Source organism: Felis catus, chromosome A2 (genome assembly GCF_018350175.1).
Source record: "Felis catus isolate Fca126 chromosome A2, F.catus_Fca126_mat1.0, whole genome shotgun sequence".
Classification (NCBI taxonomy): domain Eukaryota; kingdom Metazoa; phylum Chordata; class Mammalia; order Carnivora; family Felidae; genus Felis; species Felis catus.
Window position 1 is genome coordinate 32,299,295 of NC_058369.1, and position 24,114 is coordinate 32,323,408.

The 24,114-nt window shown below is 41.8% G+C and overlaps 1 protein-coding gene and 1 long non-coding RNA gene across 29 annotated transcripts in view; one reads left to right on the top strand and one right to left on the bottom strand.

Moving 5' to 3' along the window:
* Positions 1-24,114, top strand: part of LOC102899165 — a 337,155-nt gene that overhangs the window by 118,537 nt on the left and 194,504 nt on the right. The gene's annotated exons all lie outside the window — the stretch shown is intronic.
* Positions 1-24,114, bottom strand: part of LOC111559434 — a 464,969-nt gene that overhangs the window by 110,118 nt on the left and 330,737 nt on the right. For all 10 annotated transcript variants that reach the window (XR_006593861.1, XR_006593869.1, XR_006593870.1 and 7 more), the window contains one exon: positions 4,086-4,215. This is a non-coding gene — a long non-coding RNA (uncharacterized LOC111559434). The remainder of the gene's footprint in view (positions 1-4,085; positions 4,216-24,114) is intronic.

Consider the following 24,114-nt stretch of genomic DNA (forward strand, 5'->3'; position numbering starts at 1 on the left):
GAGATGGTACCTCACTCAAAGCATTTCTGTAGACCCCACCCCCCGGTTGTTTTACTGCACACAATGCCCCCCTCCACTCACACCACTGTCTGGTTCTCAAACGTGATTTCACATGAGAATCACTTGGGAAGCTTCCAAAACAAAATCCTGGTGCCTGTGTCTAGCTCCCAAAGACTCAGATTGAACTGATATGAGATATGGCCTGGGCACTGAGACTCCCAGGTGATTCCCACGGGCAGCCAGAGTTTCTCCCTGCTGTGTCCCCAAACTTACAAGGAAGGTAAATGGTGGCTCACGATGAGTGGTTAAGTAACTAGAAAGGTCTTACCATTTTTCATAGAATGGAAGTGTGATGAGCATACTGCTGGTGGGGGGGAGGGTGAGGACAGTAAATCACAAAGCATCGATAGAAATGCTTTGACTCTTAAATTCCTCACCAGGGAAGGGAAACAAAAATAATATAAAAACAGGGAGGGGGACAAAGCAGAAGAGACTCATAAATATGGAGGACAATAGAGGGTTACCGGAGGGGGTGTGGGAGGGGAGATGGGCTAAATGGGTCAGGGGCATGAAGGAATCTACCCCTGAAATCATTGTTGCACTAGATGCTAACTAATTTGGATGTGAATTTTAAAACATAAAAAATAAATTAAAAAAATGCTTTGAGTGGGTTACCCTTCAAAGTGATGCTAAGTCAGCGAGCACGGGAATAGCAGAACCGCCCTTAGCTTTCAGCTTAGCCCCTTGGCCTCCGCAGCTCACCCCTCGTGACTTCACCCTGGGCAACCCAACGTCATCTATCAACAGAGTCCCACCAGCCTGTAGGAGGATAACCGTCACGTCAGCCTAGACTTTCAGCCAGTGAAACGCCCAACAGACACTTTGAGGCTGCTTTCTCTCTCCTACAATTTAGAGATTGTCTTATGTGCCAAGAGCTCTGTGGATTAAGACCCCTTTCCCTGACACTCCATCAATCTCCAAGTGTTTCCCTCTCCTCAACCTTGCTTCCTGGATAAAGTAGCCCAAGTATGACGACAAGGGGGTGGCTACTTGGGACAGGGTCCCAGTGCCACCAGAGCCAGGCTCAAAGCTCTGACTGAGAGCCGTGTTAATCCTCTTCTCAAACTCCAGTTAGGACCAATAGGGAAGGGTCTACATGGCAGAAAGCGTTCATTTTAAAAGTAATTGTGGAGGAGAGGCACTAATGGCTTTCAAAAGGTGAATAGGGGGTGCCTGGGTGGCTCCGTCGGTTAAGCAGCTGACTCTTTATTTTTATGTCATTTTTTTAAGTTGATTTACTTATTTTCAGAGACAGAGACTGTGAAAGTGGGGGAGGGGCAGAGAGAGAGGGAAACGGAGGACCCCAGGTGGGCTTTGCACTGTCGGTGTGGATCCCGGTGCGGGGCTTGAATCCACGAAACTGAAATCGTGACCTGAGCCAAAAGCAAGAGTCAGACACTTAATGACTGAGCCACCCAGGTGCCCCAACTCTCTAACTCTTGATGTTGACATCTACTTTATCATAAAATGCAAGCGTGATGAGCATACTGCTGGCGGGGGGAGGGTGAGGACAGTAAACCACAAAGCATCTATAGAAATGTTTTGAGTGGGTTACCATCCAACTCTCGATGTTGGCTCAGGTCATGATCTCATAGTTGGTGGGTTTGAGCACCACGTTGGGCTCTGCACTGACAGTGAGGAGCCTGCTTGGGATTCTCTCTCTCTCTCTCTCTCTCTCTCTCTCTCTCCCCCTGCCCCTCTCCCTCTCCACACACACACACACACACACACACACACACACACACACTCAAAATAAATAATCTTCAGAAAAATAAGCAAAAGGCAAATGACGTTAAAATAGCTAAAGGGAAAAAATGAAATAATAAACAAGCCCACCATATACTTTATGTTCAAAAGAGAATTCCTTGGACTCATGATTTGAACAACTTACAGCTGTTTGGAGAGCCACGTGTTCTTTAAGTCACACATGTAGATAAATACGAGCTCACAGTTTCTTCTCCCTTGCTCTTGTCTGCCCCCCCCCCACTTTCCGTTTCTTTTTTGTCTTTTCCTACCAGTATCGTGAGGGTCAAGGACACACATCGTGGTACATTCAGCACGGCCGTGGAACAGAGAGAGGGCCACTATAACATTACTTGAGAATCGCCCACATGCCAGGGTGCTATGGAACAATACCTTCTCTAATCTGCACAAAAGCCCACAAAGGGATATTATATGCCTGTATTTGAAAAGATGAAGAAGGTGAGGCTCAGATAATAAAATGCAATTTTCCCAAGGAGGCATAGCTAGCAAGTGTGAGAGTCAGGACTCAAGTTCTCAGCTATGCGACCTTGAAGCCCATTCCTTTTTTTTTTTAAATGGGTTGGGAAGTGTTCTCTTTTCTCTCTCTCTTATTAAGTTGATTTATCTTTGAGAGAGAGAGAGAGAGAAAGCACAAGTGGGGGGGTCAGTGAGAGAGACAGGGAGAGAGAGAGAGGGAGAGAGGGAGGGAGGGAGAGAGAGAGAGAGAGAGAGAGAGAGAGAGAGAGAATCTCAAGCAGGCTCCACACTATCAGCACAGAGCCTGATGTGGGGCTCAGACCCACAAACCATGAGATCATTACCTGAGCCAAAGTTGGATGCTTAACTGACCAAGCCACCCAGGTGCCCCATGAGCCTCATTTCTTACATTACCCTGGGCCGGGCTCAGCTGGCAACTGTCCTCCTCCAAGCCATCAATGACGCTGTGTTTGCTCTGCCTACAGATGGGGGAAAGACCCCCTTTGGGCCCCTTGGCTCATAGCTATCATTTCAGTTTGGATCTCTGTCTGTGTTCTCACTCCAGTTGTCCTAATATCCCCTTAACATAAGTCCATGCCTGTCACCCCGGCAGAAGCCACATGAAGAGTTAGGGGAAGGGACTCCATGACCACAGGGACAGATCTACTCTAGGCATTGATTCTACACATTTGGCGGCTTCTTTATTTCCCAAGGTAGCATTCCTCATGCGCGTAGGAGACGGAAGGGAGAGAGTCAGAGAGAGCAGAGTCCCAGGCAAGGAAGAAGCTCCAGGAGAGCATGCAGCAGCAAATTCAAATACCATTTGATAACTATCAGCTCACAGATTCAGGTCTTGCCAGGTCAGAACACTGGCGGAGGCAGGCCCCAACCGAGGGAGATGTGCGTTGTTTCTGGCCAGGCCCATTTCTTCTCTTCGGAGCAGACAGCACTGCAACAAAGGGAACTTGGAAATCCTGTCCCACAAAATGTGTAAGATCGAACACGGGCAAATGAATCGTTCGCGGAATCTCTTGGAGTTCTTGCCTATCACTATCCGATGATGAACGTGCCTCCCCGTTCAAAAATGGGAATACAGTCTAAGAATAATAACCTCTTCATTAAAAAGCCAGGCTGTAATTTTTCCAAAGGTCACCTGGGTTCCATGCATACTTTTATAATCTCTTTGGGCTGTTGGAGCGGGGCTGGTTTGGTGCTATTTCGGGAGAAGGGATTCTGCTGTGTGTTTTCCCCTCCTCTCTGAGGTTGTGGTAGACAGGCAGGCATTCACATTTTGCACCCCTGTCATGAAAATGACACCCCTGCTTCATGGTTTGGGGCTGGTCTTTCCAGAAGTGGGCACAGATGGTGTTTCTGTCTCCTCCAGAGAATATTTTAGGATATAAAGCCTCTGAAATAAATTATTCGGCTGAGGCCAAAATAGTCTTCTGGAAAAAATCATATGTGAGTAGGAAATATGAGCAGCCGGGCCAAGGCTGAAAAAAATTGTAATGCAGCTGGTTTTTAGACATGGTCATATTTGTAATAATGTTTGTATTGGGAATGTAATGAGACCTGGGATTGCGGAAGAGAGGGCTATGTTACCCAGGAAATCGAACGATTGTCTTGTCTTCCCTCCCCTTTCCTCTCCTTCCCTGCCCTGCCCTGCCCTCCCCTCTCCTCTCCGTCCTCCCCCTTCGCTTTTCCTTCCCTCTCTTCTCTCTCCCCCCAGCCCCCTCCCCCATTGGGACTGGTGAAGAATAGGCAAAGGTCCACACTTGTAAAACTCTGATAAGAATATGAATTACCTGGGAATTTTGTTAAACTGCACGTTTAGATTCCGTAGGTCTGGAGTGAGACCTGAGATTGCATTTCCCACAAGCTTCCCTGGTTAGGCTGCTGTTCCTGGTCTGTAGATCATTCTTCGAGTAACAAGTGCTAGAGGAAGTTCAGATAAATTATGTAATGGGCTATAACTATGCTTTGCCAAGCTACTAAATAATTTCATTCATTCCTTCACTAAGTATTTACTGAAACCTGCTTAGGACTGGGCACAGTGCCAGGTGTTGGGATCAAGCGATGAGTGTAACAGACCCTGTCCCTGTCTTTACGGAGCTTAGAGCCTGGTGTGCATGATAAATGGCAATCAAATGATCACATCTTGAAATGTAACATTGCAACTACATTAAATCCAATGGAGGAGAGGTATAGGAGCAATGTGAATATCAAATAGGGTGCTTTCACGAGAGGGTCGGGAAAGGTTTCTCTGAGGATGTGACGGTGAGCTTAGCTAGGAAGAGAACAACAATAGCCATGACTGTTATAATAGCAGGCAGCTAACCCTTACTGAACATTTACATTGGACGGGTACCCTACTATTCCTGTGCATTGGCTTGTTTAATTATCAGAGTAACTGTGTACGGGAGATGCTATTATCTAATTTAACAGAAGAGAGACCCAAGGCTTAGAAACTTGCACAAGGTCACACAGTTAGTACACAGCCAATTCGCGACCCAAATGTGGGTCACACGTATCCTTAATGACTCCACCTAACTGCTTCCGCTTACGAGCTAGGACGTTAACTAGGAAGACCATTAAATCAATTGAATCAACCGAATTGGCTTCTTTGCTCCTTGTGGTAACAATGACCATAGAAAAAATCCTGCTCCTGCTGATAGGAGGGCAGCAAGGAAAACCTCAGGCAGGAATCAAAAGTAGGAGTTTGGGTTGTAGCTTTGCCAATAACTTGCTGTGGGTTTGGGCCAAGGTCATGACAGCTGCCACTTTTCAAGCACCTACTGTGTGCCAGATACTTGTCCGAGAGCTTTACATGTGATCATGTCAAATTTTCAAGTTAATTGTGTAAGACCAGAGTTACGTATTAATAGCTGCATCTGACAGGTGCAGACACTGAAGAAACTGAGAGGCTAGAGTGGTACAGTTTGTAAGAGGGACGGTCTGGATGTGAGAGGCTGGTCAGCATCGTGTAACAGTTCTCCCAGTGTGCTCCGTGGGTCCCCTCAACTTGCCAAAGGTCTTTGTTTAAATGTTTATTTATTTTTGAGAGAGCGAGAGAGAGGAGAGACAGAGAGAGAGGAAGAGAGAGAATCCCAAGCAGGCTCCATTCAGTCAGCACAGAGCTCGATGCTAGGCTCGAACTCGCGAACCAGGAGATCATGACCCGAGCTGAAATCAAGAGCCACACACTTAACCCACTAAGCCACCAAGGTGCCCCTGCCAAAGGTCTTTTAAGAGCGCTGTGTGGTCAAAACTATCAGCATAATAAGGCCAAGACATTGTTTACCTTTTTTTATTACGTTAATCTATGCACTGATGCCTCCAAAGCCACTGCTGGGTAGAGCTGTTGGTGCCTTAGCAAAATATTTTTTCCATCATGATGTTAATTATATAAATTGAAGTAACTTTTCTCCTAGAGATATTACGCGACGACCTCTGATAAGCACACTCACATAAATCAACGAAATTTCAGAAGATACAAACATAACTGGAAGCTAATGTCTAGAAATATATGCTAAACCAATGACCAGAAGGACAACTGGGACAGTAACCTGATATTCCTTGCTGCCAGGAATACAGTTTGGACTTTTCAAGCGAAAATCAGAGTGTTGGAAAACACGTTTCTGCCACCATTAGCTTGTCAGGTTTCTATTTCATAAAGCCTTTTTCAAATGAGAATGGGTGACATTAATGAACCTGTTAAACAAAATTTTTTTTCTGAAATATCTGCAAAACTCACTGAACTGGAATCTTCCAAATGTCCAATGCATAGTGTTAAAAAAAAATCACGTGTGGGCACAAGAGCTATCAAAAATACGAAGTGACTCCTGGATCCTACTGTAACAAGGTAGGAAAAATTTCTTGATACGATTCTGGATTCCACACCACAACTAACCTTTATGACAACAGCACTTACCATACTATCAAAAATAGCACTTTTGCATACAAAGAAGAACACCTAAGGTTACCCGAAAGAGCTAGTAAACTATTCTTTTCCAGTTGGGTATCTGTGTGAAGTTGGATTTTCTTCATATACGGCAATCAAAACAACGTGGAATAGCAGATTGAAAGCAGAAGCAGATGTGATCATCAAACTGTCTTCTATTAGGACAGGCATTAAATGTAAAACGATGCTATTCTTTTTGCCAAATGTTTTTTGTTTGGGGAAATATATTTATCTTATGTTACTTATTGTAACATATAATTAGTGTATTATTGTTATTTTTAAATGCATTAGTGAGGAAATATTTTTTATTTATTTTTTTAATGTTTGTTTATTTTTGAGACTGAAAGACAGAGCGTGAGTTGGGGGGGGGGGGTGCAGATCTCACAGAATTCCAAATGGACTCCAGACTCCAAGCTGTCAGCACAGAGCCCTTATGCAGGGCTCGAACTCGGCAATGGGGAGCTCATGACCTGAGCTGAAGCCGGACGCTTAGCCGACTGAGCCTCCCAGGCGCCCCTGAGGAAAATTTTTTTAAATGTCTTAGTTTTCATTTTGAATACAATAACTATTGATAGGTATGATGCACCTAAACAAAGCTCTGTTGGGGCCTCAGTACTTTTAAGGAGTGTTAGGGGGTCCTAAGATTAAAAAAAAAATAAAGGACTTTGGGTATAACCACATGAGAACGTGGACTCTGGGGCCTGGGTTCAAATTCAAAACACCATCTCCCAAGAGATGTCTAGGCTTGGGCAAATTATTGCATTTTCTCTGCCTTGTATTTCCCATGATATAATGGGAATAAAAACAATGATTCCTCCCTCTTGGGGTTGTAGTGAATGCCGAGCAAGTTAATACAGGTAAGTTCTGAGAACACTGCCTGACAGGGTTAACTCTTGTCTGACTTTGGAGTCAGTATTCTTTCCACTAGATTCCATTTTGTGAGCATCCCTTTCCTTATTTCTGAGGTTTTTTTTTTTTAAAGTCTCTCTAGCTTAGCTATTGCATGCTTCTGATAATATATTCCCTACTGTTTAAAAATACAACACTACAGCCTTCTAGCCAGACGTGGCGCTGGCTTAGAAAACAATGCCATTTAGCCTCTGAACAGAGGATATATGCGCTGTGTAGACCGAGAAAGCTACTTTAAAAGCTTACCCAGCTCTGTTACAGATTTATAAGTGCTCTTTGGATGTGAACTTAGATATTTTCTTTTAGAATTTACTGACTCTGATCAAGTATTTTGATTATGAAAGTTAGCACCATTAAAATGCCAACAGGCATCAAGTTGCATTCTGTCTTCCAGCAAATATTTACGGAGCCCCTAATGTGTGATAGGCACTGTTCTGCATGTAGGAATAAAACAAAAAGCAAACAAGGCAGGAATGTATATTCTGGGTGTGTCTATCAGGGAAGAGACAAATAATAAGCAAGAAAAAGATGAAGTATGGTTACAGATAATAGGTACAGGGAGAAAGACAAAGCAGGTAGAGGGGGAAGGACATGTGATGTGAACTTGGGTTGCAATTTCCATCAGGGTAGTTGGGAAAGGCCTCAAGGCAGAGATGATTCTGGAATAAAGATCTGAGGGAGTGAAGCATGTGGATGTCCAGGCAAAAGAATTCCTGGCACAGGAAATCCAGGCTCATAGAAAAGACAGGAATCTTCCTGGTATGTTACTGGGATGGAATGGAGGCCCATGTGGCTGGAGTTGAGTGGGTGAGGCAGGAATAGAAGATGTGGTCAGAGTGGCAAGGGGTGGCAGATCACAGAGGGCCTCGTCGACCTTCACGCATTGATTTGGGAAACCACTGGAGACTTCTGAGAAGGCAAGTGACGTGATCTGACCTTCACGTTAACGGAAGCAGGGAGTCCGACTAGGATATTTATTGCAACAAACGTGGCGAGAGATCCTGGCGGTGTGAGTCCCGTGGCTGCAATGGAGGTGGTGACACATGGGCAGATTCCAGATCTATTCTGAAGTTCGAGCCAACGGGATTTGCTCATGGATGGAACTTGTGGTTTGAGAGAAAGAATGGAGTCCAGGATCGCTCTAAAGTCCAACTAACTGGAAAAGCCGAATGCCAAGAACCGAGGCAAGAAACACTGGGGAAAGGGGCAGTTTCGGTGGGAGCGGGGGGAGAACAGAGTTTGGGTTCGAGTCTGTGAATTTGGGGATGCCTCCTAGGCATCCACATTTCTTTCAGATACAACCAAGGATGATCCCAGCCAGTAAAAGTGACTGACGTATTGTCAGGAATTACTAAAAAACAAAAAACAAAAAACAAAAACAAAAACAAACAAAAAAAACCGAAATGAAGGTGGCCGACATTTCTTTCTTGGGAAAAAAACAGAAAAGCCTGGAAAACTCACATGTAAGGTTTTCTTTCTTTAATGGCATTCTAGTGCAGTTCCAGAACTTAACACTCTGTGCCAGGTGCGGTCTTATTAAAGTTTTGGAAGAAAAGATGATCTGTTTTGAGAAACAATGCCTCTACTTATGGAACCAGAACTAACTCAGCTCTCACTCCCCTGTGTACAGGGGTCTCTAATTGGCCATCCATGCATGTCCTCGTTGGCTTGGCAAGTGAATTTCCAAGGCTCACCTGCTCACCACTCCCATGGCATCTGGGGTTTAGCTTCATTTTAATTTTTCATAGCTCCTTTTGCCTTTCTCACAAATGTTAACTTTCTCTACTGCACCCTTCCCTTCTCACCAAGGCTGTTGTTGAGTCCGGCTGCCTGATTAATTAATTAATCAGTCATTAATTAATGAATACTGTCATTAACAATGAAAACAGCATCTCCCAATTTAGTATCATCTGCAGATTGCATTAATGTGCTGTTTGTATTTTTGTCCAGATACTTCCAAAGGATGTCCAATAATGTGGATAATCCTCTTACAATGATAGTAAGGGAAAGGTTAACTTGTGGGTTTTTCTGAGGATAAAAAGGGACATGCTTTCTGTTGCTGTTTTCAATAGCTTGTGTGCTTTGAAAACAGATAAGAAAAAAAGCAGGAATAGATTCTTTTTTTTTTTTTTTTAATGAGGATGCCAATCCATTTGTGGACTGGGGAGAATTAGCCAGAAGCTCAAGTAGGGTGTTCCTCATCCATATTATGCCGCATGTATTTTCAAAACAAATATGAGCAAGAAATGCAGATTTCATAACCTAAAATCTCTTTCGCTTCATCAGACGCCAATAAGTGAATGCGATGGCAGAATAAAATACACTCTTGTGTTTTGACACAATTATCATGTCTGTTTCTCCTTAATGAGCCAAACTGGGGGTTTCCAGCCATACAGAGCCAGGGCAACGCTGTCCAACGGCCAGATGTGCCCCATTCTTGTAAGGAGCATTTACTTAATGGACCATCTGAATACTTGTCTACATGTCAACAATGATGCAAACATAACATCTCTCGGCTTGAGAGTTGCTCTAGCTCTTGTGTGCAGACCAATTTACAAAGTCATAGGATAGGGCTTGGAAAGGAATTTTTAACTGGGAATACATTTCATGGCTCAGCTGCCGGCTGAAGACTGCAGGAAGGAATTCACTTTCGGCAGCTATGTGAATCCATGGAGTACGTCCATTCTATTTCCGTCCTGCACAGCTGGCTCACTGAAGCTTTCTCTTTCTCTTCTCAGAGCCGAGAGACATGTCTCTAATGATTTTGGAATGACAATTGCCAGCTCTCTTGATGATTTTGTCTTGTTTCTCTCAATTTGGATATTTCTTCTTATGTAGGTAATTCCTCACCTTAAGATTGTTTTTTTTTTTTTTTTTGGCTAATGTATGAGTTCTTTTTTTTTTTTTTTTTTCCTTTTTCTTTCCATGGCGGCTGGGAACATGCATTCAGTTGGGTAAACTTCATCAAAAAATGAGGAATAGTATAAGGATGCAGAGGTGTTGCAATGGAATGGTGAGCAGGAATATAGTGAGGGCTCAGAAAAGTCTAGAATAGTGAACTGGAAGGATGGCGGGAACCAGGGAGTACACACTCTCTTCCATCTCTGCTGTATCTGCACAACTGCTTCCTTTTTTTTTTTTTCTTTTTGTCCCAGGAGACACATTTTCTCTGCTCCTCATTCCATGTGGTCGGGGAAAGATGCCCACCCACAGCTCCCAAGGCCACATGTTATAGTTCCAGACACATTAAATGACCAAATAAATTCCATTCTCTATCTCTTGGCTCTAATTCCAGGTTCCTGAGGAAAACTGACCCATCTCGCTTCAGGCTTCCACCCCTGGTTCAGTTTGCCGAGGCTTCTGTCAGTCCGTTGCTTTGGGTTGGCTAAAAACTAAGGGAATGATTGTGAGAAGTTCAGAAACTCTAAAAAGGGTCTACTACTATTGCAGGAAAATGCCCAGAGACAGATGGATTTGGATAAAGAAAAGTTACAGGATGATAGAAAGGTAAATCCTAACCTTATTTTTCCTACATAGTAGGAAACAATATTCCAAACATCTCAGTCCCCAGAAACTGCCCAATGAACCTCAGGAGCAGCTAAGCACATGGGCTGAAAAACGATCGGGCTCGTCCTGAGTTTTCAACACCTTGAAAACCTCAGGCATGGCCTTAGCTACCTAATTTCAACCACAATGCATCTTCCCTCTGATTATGTCAGATGCTAGAGAAGAATGTAAAGTCTTTAGCAAACACATTTCAAATACTTGTTAAGTCTTAAAACCAAAGAGAAGAGTGTGAAACCTGATGGTCCTTTTGGTTTAGGACTTTGACACATGGACGAATATCAGTTTGCAAGGATTCCATTTAATTCATTCAATGAATATTTTCTGAGCAATTTTTCCTGCATGCCAGATGTGCTGTTAGGTAGTTATAGTTAGGACTTTTTGGTTGAAACTATCTGAAAGCTTAAGCATATCAGATCACATACTTGAAAAACTTAGAGTAGTAATGGCTAAACCAAACAGGTGAAGCAAATGTCATTAGGATTTGTCCCCTTTCAATATTTTTACTCCAATTTCTTCTGTGTCTACTTCACTATTACACAGGCTCTCTCCACATCATGACTCCAGATTTTATACTGATTCAAATTTAAAAGAAAAGAAAAGAAAAAGACTCCCTATTTTTCCATCTCTCCTCTGTCTCCAGCTCCTTTCTCTTGGTCATTCCAGCAAAAGTCCAAGGATTAGCCTCAGTTGGCTGTGATTGGTCATGGACCTGTTCCCAAGCCAACCACTGAGTCCAGAGGAGATGATACTTTGATTGGCCAAGCCGGGTCACAAGGATAATGCTGGAGTTGGAACAGAGAGGGCTCCAACCTAAATACGAGGGATTGAGAGTGGGAGAGGGGTTGTTCTCTAAAGGAAACTCAGGACACTGACACCCAAAGGAGGAGCAGATGCTGTGACAGCAAACCCCATAATGTCTCCTACGTAGGCTAAGGAAGATGGAGAAACACACACAGGTTATTATCACAGACACCTAATGGTAATAAGTGTTCGAGATGACATATTTGGAAAACAAAGGGGAGAAACCATTAATTATGAGAAATTCAGGAATGGAGTTTTTCAGAAAAGATAGTATCTGTGGTAGGCCTGGAACAATATGAGGATTTTGACTGGTAAAAATGGTAGGTGACAGGGAGTTTGGGAAAGGACATTCTAGGCAGAGAGAGCAATGTGCAAAGACACTGTGAGATGTCTAAGGGGAAGTGCATTTTGTAAGATATTACTAGTGTGTCCTGAGAGTATGTAGATTAGTATAAATATAACATTTCTGACCTTTGAGGATTAGTATCAATGTATATGTATATTAATTGAAGAGTCACATACACAAGGCTTTAGGTCTCAAATTACAGACAAGCATGGACATATTACATGCAAGGGTGAGATCAGCAAAGACTTAGAATTTAGTCAGACTTGGTCTGAATCTTGCCATAGCCACCTACTAGCTATATGATTCTGGAGAAGTCACAGAAGTTGTTGAGCCCTTGCATTTTTATCTGTAGGATGGTGATGTGTCTATGGTGTATTGTGCTTCTGAAAAAAAAAAAAATGAGATGGCATATACAAATCACCCAAAATGTCATCTGGGATGTAACAGACACTCAATAAGTACTAGTTACTCCCTCTTCCCATTCTCCTTGTAGACACTCACACTGTTTCTCATAAGGACATGACATTGACTTCCTTCCGTGCATATGTCGCACCCACTTCCTTGTTTATCCACAGTTTTCAAAAGCAATGATGTAACTGGGCTGTGCATAAATACTGGGAGCTGAAAAATCACTTTTGCCCCCACAGACCCACATTCTACCTTTCTCTAGTCTGACTGGTGTCTTAGGAGGCTGGCCTTCAAGGACTGTATTAACAAATTCTCATGTCCTCTGGCCAATGGTGGGCTCAGCAAAATAGATCACAGGAGATGGAGGTAAGAAAGAATAAATTGGAACTTTTATTCTCCACATTCCCTTCCTATAGAGTGGTCATGGTTCTTTTCAGACAGGCTTCTCCACCCACCTACCCTCCCCCCCTCCCTTTACTTCAGGCCTAGAAGTATACACAGTGCATCAACCTTTACTAGCTGTTTTTTGTGCATTAGGGCTGGTATAACTAAATACTATAGACCGGGTGGCTTGTAAACAACAGAAATTTATTTCTCACAATTCTGCACACTAAGAAGTCTGTGATCAAGGTGCCATCAGATCTGGTGTTTGGTGAGTGAGGGCTTCCTGGTTCATAGATGGTCATCTCTTTTTCCTGGGGTCTTACATGGTGGAAGGGACAAGGAATCATTATCAAGTGTCATACACAAAGGGCACTAATCCCATGCATGAAGGCTTCCCTCTCATGACTTAGCCACTTCCCAAAAGCCCCACCACAAAGTGTTGTGACACTGGGCATTAGGTTTTCAACATATGAACTTGGGGGATAACACAAACATTCAATTTATAGCACAAGCCCCAAGGTATAGCATGATCCTATGTAGTGTCTTTATACCCTGCCCATGCCTTTGTTAATTACTCTTTTATTAATACCTCTTCAAGTTACCCAATGTGACTCTGTTATCATTTTCCTATAGGGACCCCGATTTGTCCTTATATCAAGGAAAAACTTGATGCCATCATTGCTCTAATTTGATAAGAACCCTTCTAAACACTGAGATAAATTCTGATCTGTGTAGGTAGGGGAAAAACCCTCCAGGCTGAATGGAGGCATTTTGGTTAAATGTAGCTAATGTGTAAAATAATTACCCTTCTTAGGAAGCCTTGCACTCCTGTATGAAGCATGGTGGTGCTTCCTGCATTTGGATTTCAGAGATTATACAAGTTTTGGTAATGAACTTGATATAAGAAACAGCACAAAATTCATTACCCTTGGGTTGAATGGGAGGATGGGAGATGCAATGCCTAAGTCCCATTCATTTCCTGTTCTAATGACTTTTGGATCATTTTTGGGTCTCAAGTTGCTCCATGTAGAATATCAACCATTTTGGAGGTTGAAAAACTCCCCTCTTTTTAGATATTGACACCAAATCCTATAAGAACAACTCTGTTAGACCCCTGAAAGGCAAATTGTGTCAAAGGGACAAAGTAGGGAAGCAGATCATAAGGAGTCAAGTGTTCATGGCATACCTTTGAATCAGACCACTTTGAGACCATCCAAGGCCAATCAATTCTAAGCAAACTACTAAGTTGAATCATAAGGATTGCTATCATCCTACTATATTCTGACCTACAAAATGGAAATTTCCTTTGGCTTAACTAACAGACGATTCTTGCTGCTCTTTAAAAGAACATGACCATGGGGCGCCTGGGTGGTTCAGTCGGGTAAGCAGCCGACTTGGGCTCAGGTCATGATCTCACGGTCCGTGAGTTCGAGCCCCGTGTTGGGCTCTGTGCTGACAGCTCAGAGCCTGGAGCCTGTTTCAGATTCTGTGTCTCCCTCTCTCTGACCCTCCCCCGTTCATGCTCTGTCTCTCTCTGTCTCAAAAATAAATAAACGTTAAAAAAAAATTTAAAAAGAACATGACCTTCATTTACTTCCTTGTTTCTTGAGAGAGTTTTCTTCTCACTTTGGTGGTGAATTCCAGATTTTTCTCCACTGATTCTTTTGATAAAATATCTGAGAGATAGCATACAGACATTGCTATAATATTTAATTTTTTATTAGTGAATTGATTATATAAATTGCAGTGACTTTGTTCACCATGTTTACTATAGGAGGACTTCTGATAAATGCCTTCACACAAATCAACACAATTCCAGAAAGTAAAAAACCCAATTGTCACTAGAAACTAATGCCTGGAAATAATATAACTTATTAATGATCACAGAAGCCTTTGGGCCAATACCTGTTGGCTATTATAAATTCTATGCTCAGTTAAAATTTATTTAGAAAAACATCTAGTCTTACCAATTAACACCCTTCTATTCTGCCATCTGCTTTAAATAACTCTACTTTTTCATTGAACTAGGGGGTAGCTTACTAATCTCCAACCAATACTAATGCATCCTTTCCAGGGCTGACTTGTATACTCTCAAGACTTAAGCTTCAAAAGAGGTGTTTTAGTGAAGGTCAAAAAGGACCAGCCAATTACACACAAGCCAAGATTATGAAATGACTAAATCCACTCCTGGGAAGAGTGATGAGCCTTTATGGTTATGGGGTTTGCAATTCCTGCAAATGGAGTGTGTCTAGCTTTTGGAGAAAGTTAACAGTAAAGTCATCCTCTGAAACTAAAGCTAACAAAGTTAACAAAATATTATGAAATTAATTCTTTGAAAAAGTGAGGATAATTTATGTATGTATTATTTATAAGATAAGTCATCATGGCTTTAAAGGCATCTACAGAAAAAAACTAAGCAAAAATCTCTGTTAAATATATGTAAAATATAACTATAGTCCTGTCATGTTATAAAGGGTGATTTTGGACCAAGAGCTGTGTGTAATTTCCACCACAGTCTGTGTATAAAATATTTTGCCCCGTTGTCATATCATATTGCTACAAGATTTTTAAATAGGAAAAGAGGACTTCTAGTTTCATAGGTGTATGAGTTTCCTGTGGCTGCTGTAACAAATTACTTCGAACCTGTTAGCTTCCAACAGCAGAAATTTATTCTCTTACAGTTCCACAGGCTACAGGTCTGAAATCAAAATCACCAGGCTGAAATCAAGGTGTCGGTAGGTCCATGCTCCCTCCAGAGCATCTAGGGGAAAACCTATTCCCTGCCTTTTCTAGAACTTGGTGGCTTCCAGAGTTCTCTGGTTTATGGTGGCATCACTCCAAGATCCAAGGCCAGCATCTTCAAATCTCTCTCTGCTGCATTTTCGTATCACCTGGTCCCCTGTGTATTACTGATTCCCCTTTGCCTAGTTCTTAAAAGGATAGTGTGATTGCATTAAGAATTCACCCAGATAATCCAGAATAATCCCCCTATCTGAAGACCCTGACCTTAATCAAACACCTGAAAAGACATTTTTTTTTCTCCATACAAGGTAACTTGTATGGACACCAGGGATTAGGACATGAATAACATTTGGGGGCCATTTTTCAGACTACCATAATAGGGATTGTAGAGAAAGCTTACCAATGAACAGGAAATATCAGAAGTTAGAAAACTGGGGTCAGGCCCATGGTTTGTCACAGTCAATGAATGTTTCTTTTGGCAAGCTTCTTCTTTTAGAATCATTTGTCATCTATGATATTGGTAACAGTTCAGGGCAAGAGATGTTCTCTAAGGTTCCTTTCAGCTTCAGAATTATATTAGGCATAGACAGGACGCATCTGTCTGCATGGATCATTCTCTGAGGGTAGGTAGAGAGGCAGAGACAGAAAAACAGAGAGGGAAAGGAAGAGAGAAAAAGAGAGAGAGAGAGAGAGAGAAAGACTGGCCTTCTATTTGGGGTATTTGCAGGATACAAACTGTTCAACCATCAGAAAAGTACCAGAATAGTGGAACCAGGGTCGGTCTCTGGTTGGTATCACAGATCCCACACGACCATAGAGACAATGCCTTGTGTTCAGATTCAGAATTCATAAGCATCTTTCTGACTATCAGTTCTATGTTCTGACTGCCTTGATTTCAGGAAGTCCTGACCCCTAGAAAAAAATATATCTTCCATTGTAAATTGATGACTTGCCATTCTGGCTAAGAAGCCAAACTTCAGTGATTTCCTTAGGCCTGACCACTACAAATTGAACTAATAAAATGTGGTTCCCTAGTGGCCTCCAATTTGAGTTATCCAAGTGAGCCTTATCTTGAAAGAGCCTGGCATTTATTATTTTATTTAACATTCACCAATCGGGTGCAGATAATAATAACAATGAAAATGGTATCTCACATGCACTGAGAATCTATGCAGGCATAGGGTTAAACACACAACATGAATTGCATCATTTGCTCTGCATAATTTTTCAGTGTACTAAGATCTTACTCAACAAATCATCATTGGATACCTGCTATGGGCCAGTCATATGATTGATGCTGGGGATACAACCATGAGCAGGACCTTGATTTAAAGTAACTTAATGTCGACAAATCCCTGGAAGGGAATTCAGTGTAATACAAAATACCTGTTTACTTCAGGTGGTGAAGCTGTGATTCACAGAACAGTTTTCTTTTAATATTGCTATTATGTGATAATTAAAGAAGATAATTTAAAAAAGAGAATACAGTGAATAAATTATAGCCTTTTCATACAATGAAAAACAAATAAAGTAACTTAATGTCTAGGGGTGTCTGGGTGGCTCAGTTGGTTAAGCATCCAGTTTCGGCTCAGGTCATGATCTCGTGGCCTGTGAGTTCGAAACCCCATGTCAGGCTTTGTGCTGACAGATCAGAGTCTGGAGCCTGATTCATATTCTGTGTCTCCCTCTCTCTCTGCACCACCCCGCCCCTCAAAAAATAAATAAACACGAAAAAAAGAGTTTTAAAGTTACTTAATGTCTAAAAAGAGGAGACAAATATTAAGCAAAGAAGTACAGAATATGTGCAACATTTACAGCTGCATTAAATGCTACCAGTGGGGGTACATGGTTGCTATCAATACTCACTGCAGAAATAAATCACTTTGAAAGAAAATTGCATGATTTGCTCCAGGTCACAACCTCAGTAAGAAAAAGAGCCTGACTTGGAATCCTCATCGGTAACCATTCTGCTATGCCTTGCCCCATGCCTGATTTCTCGATCACTATTTGACGTAACATGCTCGCCTTTTTTGTTGGCATTCTGTGCGTAGTCATTTTCCCACCGTGACTGCTTGGCTCCAGAGTTTAGTTTTATTGACTTGACTGAACATTCCTAGTATGTGGAAACTCTGAAAAGCACCCTCAAGCCATTCCTGAAATCTATGACACAGACTTGCTATCACGTTCTATTAAGAGTTTGATTCCAGGCCCACTTCTGAAAAGTGAAATTGTGTACTTGGTAAATTCCTGAAACTGACAAGAACCCTTTGGCTATTATTCAAAAATGTCTAATACCATGAACTAAAGTGGTGAGTTATTTCCGTACTCCACACACAACCCCCCTACCCTTCAAAGTAGAGTGCTAAACTATGTTTACCACTGGGGACAAAACCATTTCCCCTTGAAGATAATGTGAAATAATTTGATAATGACGGTGGATTAGAAATCTATGTTGATACAAATCTATGTAAATCCGCTATGCTTTAAGAAACTTGTTCCAACTGACCGCATTTGTATCCTATAAACTATTTGTATAGGATTTTTAAATTGAACTTCACACACCGTTAACTACATACGGCATTAGTAAACACAACCATTTCCTTTATATTAACATAGCTACACTAAGCGTGAATTCACTGTAAATTTATTTGTTTCCCTAAAGTATAGTCACCTTTTCATATATAACCAATACATTTTTATGTGGGCAAAGCCAGAAAAAGCCAATATTCACCATGGATTTTATATTTCCTGTAAGTAAGTACAAGCAGAAAAGCTGGCTTTACATCCACTTTAATTAAAAAGAAAACAAACCTGGTTTTAAGCCTTTCTTTTCCATTATAAGCAGGATCATAATAGAAAACAAATTAGTCATTTAAAAAACTTGCCATTTGATTTTTTATGTTTTGATATTTGAAAAAATTACAAATATGACTTAAAAGAGGCATAAATATATATATATATATGTATATATATATGTGTGTATATATATATATATATATATATATATATTTCTCCCTCCCCCCCCCCCTTTGGAATAAACAATCCCTTTTGAAGAGCTTTCCTCTGAGTTGCTCACTGGCAGATTAGTTAGCAAATCAAGGAGTGACTCCATGGACTTATATACCCTTACGCACTCAAGAGCAAAGGAGCTGATGGAGTAAATAACACAATTCGAAATGAAACACCAACTACGCCATTCCCCAGTCACATTTATACTGGTGACATATGCCCTTTAATTCCGAGGAATTTGCTCTTCTACTTATCATTTCTTATCATATATCTCTATAATCTGGTTTTGCAGAAGATTCCTGAGAAATCATTTTCATTCTGCATAGAACTGGTCAGGCCTATTTTAGAAATCCTAAAGTAAATATTGCTAATCCCTGTCCTCTTTAAGTGATCAGTCAAAGGGGACATGACATGTTCTTTTAAGTGCCAAACAGCTGTTTCGTTTCCCAATTAAGGGAGAGCACTGTAAATGATAGTTCTAAATAAATATATAATGTAATCTACTGATAAGCACAATGTAAATATTTATGGTGATTAGGGAAACAAATGTACACATATTTGAATATTCCCCAGGGGCTGACATCCATCCATTGTAAACCTTTGCCAGAAAAAGTCTCTTTGGTGGATTCTGCTGAGGAAGCAGGGTGTTTCGCTTTAATCTGGCTCAGCCTCTAGAAGATGTGTACAGGAGGGAGAGCCCAAGGAAAGGAAAGCTTTCAGCCAATTGCCTTCCAATAGAAACTGGGTTCCCTGTCCTCTTGGTTTCATATCCTGGGTAGGGTGAGACTACATGTCCCCTCGGCGCTAAGGGACAGAAGACAGAGTTTGCAGGGGCCTGGGCAATCTGTCTTTCTAATGAGAGCCCTAATTTGGTTTTCATGTAAACATGGCAACAACGGAGATTCAAAACATTGCTTCAGGGTGACATTTTTTCCAGATAAGGTTGTACTACAAGAAGCACGTAAAAAGGAAAATTAAAAGACTATCGTAAGGAAAAAAAAAAAGACTATGTTATGCAACAGTGCCACTAATTTTACGTAAACTTTTGTTTGAATTTAGGTCACAATTGTCTGGGCCTTAGTTTTTCCATCATTAAAAAGGGATTGTCCCTTCTGGCTCCCTCATTCTGAGCTTTAGAAGACAGTTTGGACATCCAAGTACTATACGTACTTCGACTTTAAAAATGATTCACCATTTTTGATTATAAAAATCATCGGTAATCATGATAGGTCAAAGGTGAATGATTAAAAAGACAAAAATCACCTCTTTTTCCATCATCCATGGAATATACTGTATAATGTATATTCATATACATCCATACTGTATTCATTATACAGTATACATATATACTGTGTGCATATATGTGTATAGATACACAGACATTTACATATATAGAGACTACATAGAATATGTACATTTAGTTTTTTTTAAATGTTCATTGTTTTATTGAGAGAGAGAGAGAGAGGGAGTGTCTGTGAGCAAGCGCAGGGGAGGGGCAGATAGAGAGAGAGAGAGAAAGAGAGAATCCCAAGCAAGCTCCACACTTAGCACAGAGCCCAACGTGGGGCTCAGTCTCACGACTGACATCATGACCTGACCCCAAAACAAGAGTCAGATGCTTAACTGACTGAGCCACCCAGGTGCCCCCAGAATATATACATTTAAATTCTGCTTCTGTGGTCTTGCTGTTGTGAACATTTCCTCATGCCATTAAGTACTTCAGGAAAGTATGATTTTTAATGCTGCACAATATTCCATTGTATGAATGAATCATAGTACCTTTAAGGGTAACTATTGTGAGACATTTAGATAGCTTCTTTTTTTTTTTTTTAAGTTTTTTTTTTAATGTTTATTTTATTTTTGAGACAGGGAGAGACAGCATGAACAGGGGAGGGTCAGAGAGAGAGGGAGACACAGAATCTGAAACAGGCTCCAGGCTCTGAGCTGTCAGCACAGAGCCTGACGCGGGGCTCGAACTCGCAGACCACGAGATCATGACCTGAGCCGAAGTCAGATGCTTAACTGACTGAGCCACCCAGGCGCCCCGCGGTAGCTTCTAATATAAATGGTCTCTTATCAAAATGCCTGTCCCTGTTGTGTTTTAGTCTCTCACACTCTATTTTATCTCTTGTGGTTGACTCAAATGGTAAGCCTGGGAAGACAGGAAGACGCAATTTTGAAACCCTCCCTGGTATTTGCTAAGAGTGTGGTCTCTGGAGAAGTTTAACTTCTTGGGGATCTTAGTTTCCCAATTTGCCAAATGGGAACCCCAAGCCCTGTCTTTCAAGGCCATTGTAAAGGTGGGTTGAGATGTCAGTCAAGTGTCAGCCACCCCGAAGGCTCCTAGTAAGAATTAGGCTCTTTTTTTTTTTCTTTCTTCTTTTTCTTTTTAAGTTGATTTTATTGTTTTAAATTTATTTACTTAAATTCAAGTTAGTTAACATACAGTGGAGTATTGGTTTCAGGAGTAAAACCTGGTGATTCATCACTTACATACAACGGCCAGTGATCATCCCAACAAGTACCCTCCTCAATGCCCATCACCCATTTAGCCCATCCTCCCCCCAACCACCTCCCCTCCGACAACCCTCCATTTGTTCTCTGCATTTAAGAATCTCTTACGGTTTGCCTCCCTCTCTGTTTTGATCTTGTTTTTCCTTCCCTTCCCCTACTTTCATCTGTTGTGTTTCTTAAATTCCACATGAGTGAAATCTGATGATACTTGTCTTTTTCTGCCTGACTTATTTCACTTAGCATAATACACTCCAGTTCCATCCTATTTATTTGTTTTGAGAGAGAGAGAGAGACAGAGCTAGCACGCATGTGCAAGCAAGCAGGGAGGGACAAGAGAGGGAGAGAGAATCCCAAGCAGGTTCCACACTGTCAGAGCAGAGCCTAACTTGGCCCAAACCCACAAACCGTGAAATCATGACCCGAGCAGAAACCAAGAGTTGGACGCTTAACCGACTGAGAGAGCTGCCCCTCTCTCTATTTCTTAATACAGGAGTCCAAGGTCCCCATTATTAGGTATCAGGGTCTCTGTGAAAACCCCTGAAATTGTGTGCAAAATTCTGTATGTCCAGATACTTTTTTCAAGGGAAAAACCTCCATAAGTATAAGCAGGGTTGCAAATCTCCTTCCTGCTCTATGACTTTCCATTTTGCCATGAAATGATAGGACTGGTATTTCCCTGGTCCCTTAGGACTACCATATTGGCTCTGATATCTCTTTGAATATCTCTCTCATCTGTGGGTGAACGGACTGTTCAACATAAACCCAGACTGACACACAGTCTCTATGCTGACATTCCAAAGCATTCAGCCTATTGCCTGACACAAGAAACAATATTGCTGCTGATATTATTACATTCATGAGAAAATTTTTAGGAGAGGTGCATTCATTTTAAATGACTAACTTAATCATGGAAGGTCCATTGTATATGAATGGATAGCTATCTCTCTCTCTTGCTTTAGCTCTCTTGCATTCTCTCAAAACTGAGACCTGTATGGATTTGGTCAAATCCTGAAACATTTCCAGGTCCCATTTATCTTATGTAGGTTTATAAAGGGATTAAGCGAGCCAGAGATTACAATTTCTTTTATATAATAATAATAAAAAAAGGGATGTGTGCAGGAAAGAGGAATTTGGCATGAGGCAAACATCAGTATAAAATAGGATGACAGTCCATCTGTCTTGAATAATATAGACCACAAGTTGACTAGCAAAGGGGAAACTGTTGAGATTCTTTCCAACTTTGTGATTCTCTGATCTTACAGATGGTCCATTTGACAGATCTCTCAAAAGCAAGTAAGTACCTTTCTGAGTGTCCATTACAAAGCAGGGCTGTTCGGGCTAGTGGGTATGACAAGGTAAAAAAAAGTTCCAGGAGGAGGTCACTGATGCCACTGTATGATTTTTAAATCATTGGCTCCTATAACATTTGATTTATGTCTTTCTGTTTACGGTAAGAGCACTCCATGACTTCATTCAGGTTTATCTGTGTGTGTGTGTTACTGGTACTTCTAGAAATATGTGGTAGTGAATTCAGATAATCAGAAAGGAATAATCCAGGAAAATAGAACCTGGACTCACTTTGTTCTTAGATTGGCTTAGGGAAGTGAATGCTTTTAAAAGATCCAATCTGAGGGGCGCCCGGGTGGCTTAGTTGGTTAAGCGTCCAACTTCGGCTCAGGTCATGATCTTATAGTCCATGAGCTCAAGCCCCGCGTTGGGTTCTGTGCTGACAGCTCAGAGCCTGGAGCCTGCTTCGGATTCTGTGTTTCCCCTTCTCTCTGCCCCTCCCCTGCTCATGCTCTGTCTCTCTCTGTCTCAAAAATAAATAAAAACATTAAAAAATAAATAAATAAAAGGTCCAATTTGTGATTTTTATGTTCTGTTTGTTGGGTTTTTGGTTTTTACCTTTATTTATTTATTTTGAGGGAGACGGAGAGAGCATGAGCAGGGGAGGGGCAGAGAGAGAGGGAGAGAGAGAACTCCAAGCAGGCTCTGCATTGTCAGCATGTAGCCCAACACGGGGCTCAAACTCACAAACTGCACGATCATGACCTGGGCCAAAATCAAGAGAGGGATGCTCAGGTGACTGAGCCACCCAGACACCCCAGGACCCAATTTGTTTTAAGCAAGCCAGTTTTCAGCAGCAGGGCTAAGGAACTTACTGTGTGTGGAAAAATTATCTGCATCATTCTGCCTTGTATTTTCTGAATCCAAAGCAGAGGTGGTATCCCAAGTCTTAGAGCCTATTTCTTTTGTTTCTTTACTCATGCTACCTAAGTCAGCTAAAACAAGCCTTCCCCCCTTTCCCTTTTTTTTTCTGTCATTTATCCTTATCTACTGGAGTAAGTTATTACCATATGGCCTCCAGTAAGTCATGCCTTTCTATCCCCATGCTCTTGTGCAGTCACCTCCATTACTGATGGGGCTTGGCTATTTGACCAACTTTGGCCAAAGGGACATCAGAAGATGCAATGCAAGCATAGGTTTGTGTCACTGGGGCTTGGCTCTCAGCATGCTAATACCACAAGAAGAAGCTCAGGCTATCTTTCTAGAGACATAGGAGCTATGAGCTACAGCCAGCACTAAGTGCCACAAATGACAGTGAAGCCATCCAACCCCAGATGGGCCACGAGATCACTGCAGTTTCACACGTGATGCCAGCTGGGACCTGCAGAGAAACTACCCAGCTAACCACAGCCCAGAGTGCTGACCCCAGAGCACAGTGTTGACCCCAAATCATGAGCAAACTGAATAATTGTTTTAGGCTTCGGATGTAGCCATAGGCAACTGAGACATCTATTTTTGACTGGGTAGAGACTGGCTGGTCCAGGGACTGCTGGCTGTTTACTTAATATTCATGCAGTTGACTTCTCTGTAGAGTTCACGAGGGGCTGAGCGATGAGACAGTGGGGCAAACAGAGGAAGGCAGAAAGAGATGGGATAGCATGAAAAAAAAAGAGAGGGCTTTTCCTTTCTCAGGTCTTTCTCTTCCCCATTTAGCTCTTCTTTGGATGGTTATGCTAGATTCCATTTGGCTGGGCTGCTGAGCAGAACGCGAATAGTAGGTAAATAAAACCTGCTTCCCCACCTCAGGCACTATTTCTTTGGAAGGTTGCTTGAAGGAGCCAAACCTTATGTTTGATTCACACACTGGAACCCCAAGGGGTTGTCTTTTAATGGGACGCCACCGGGT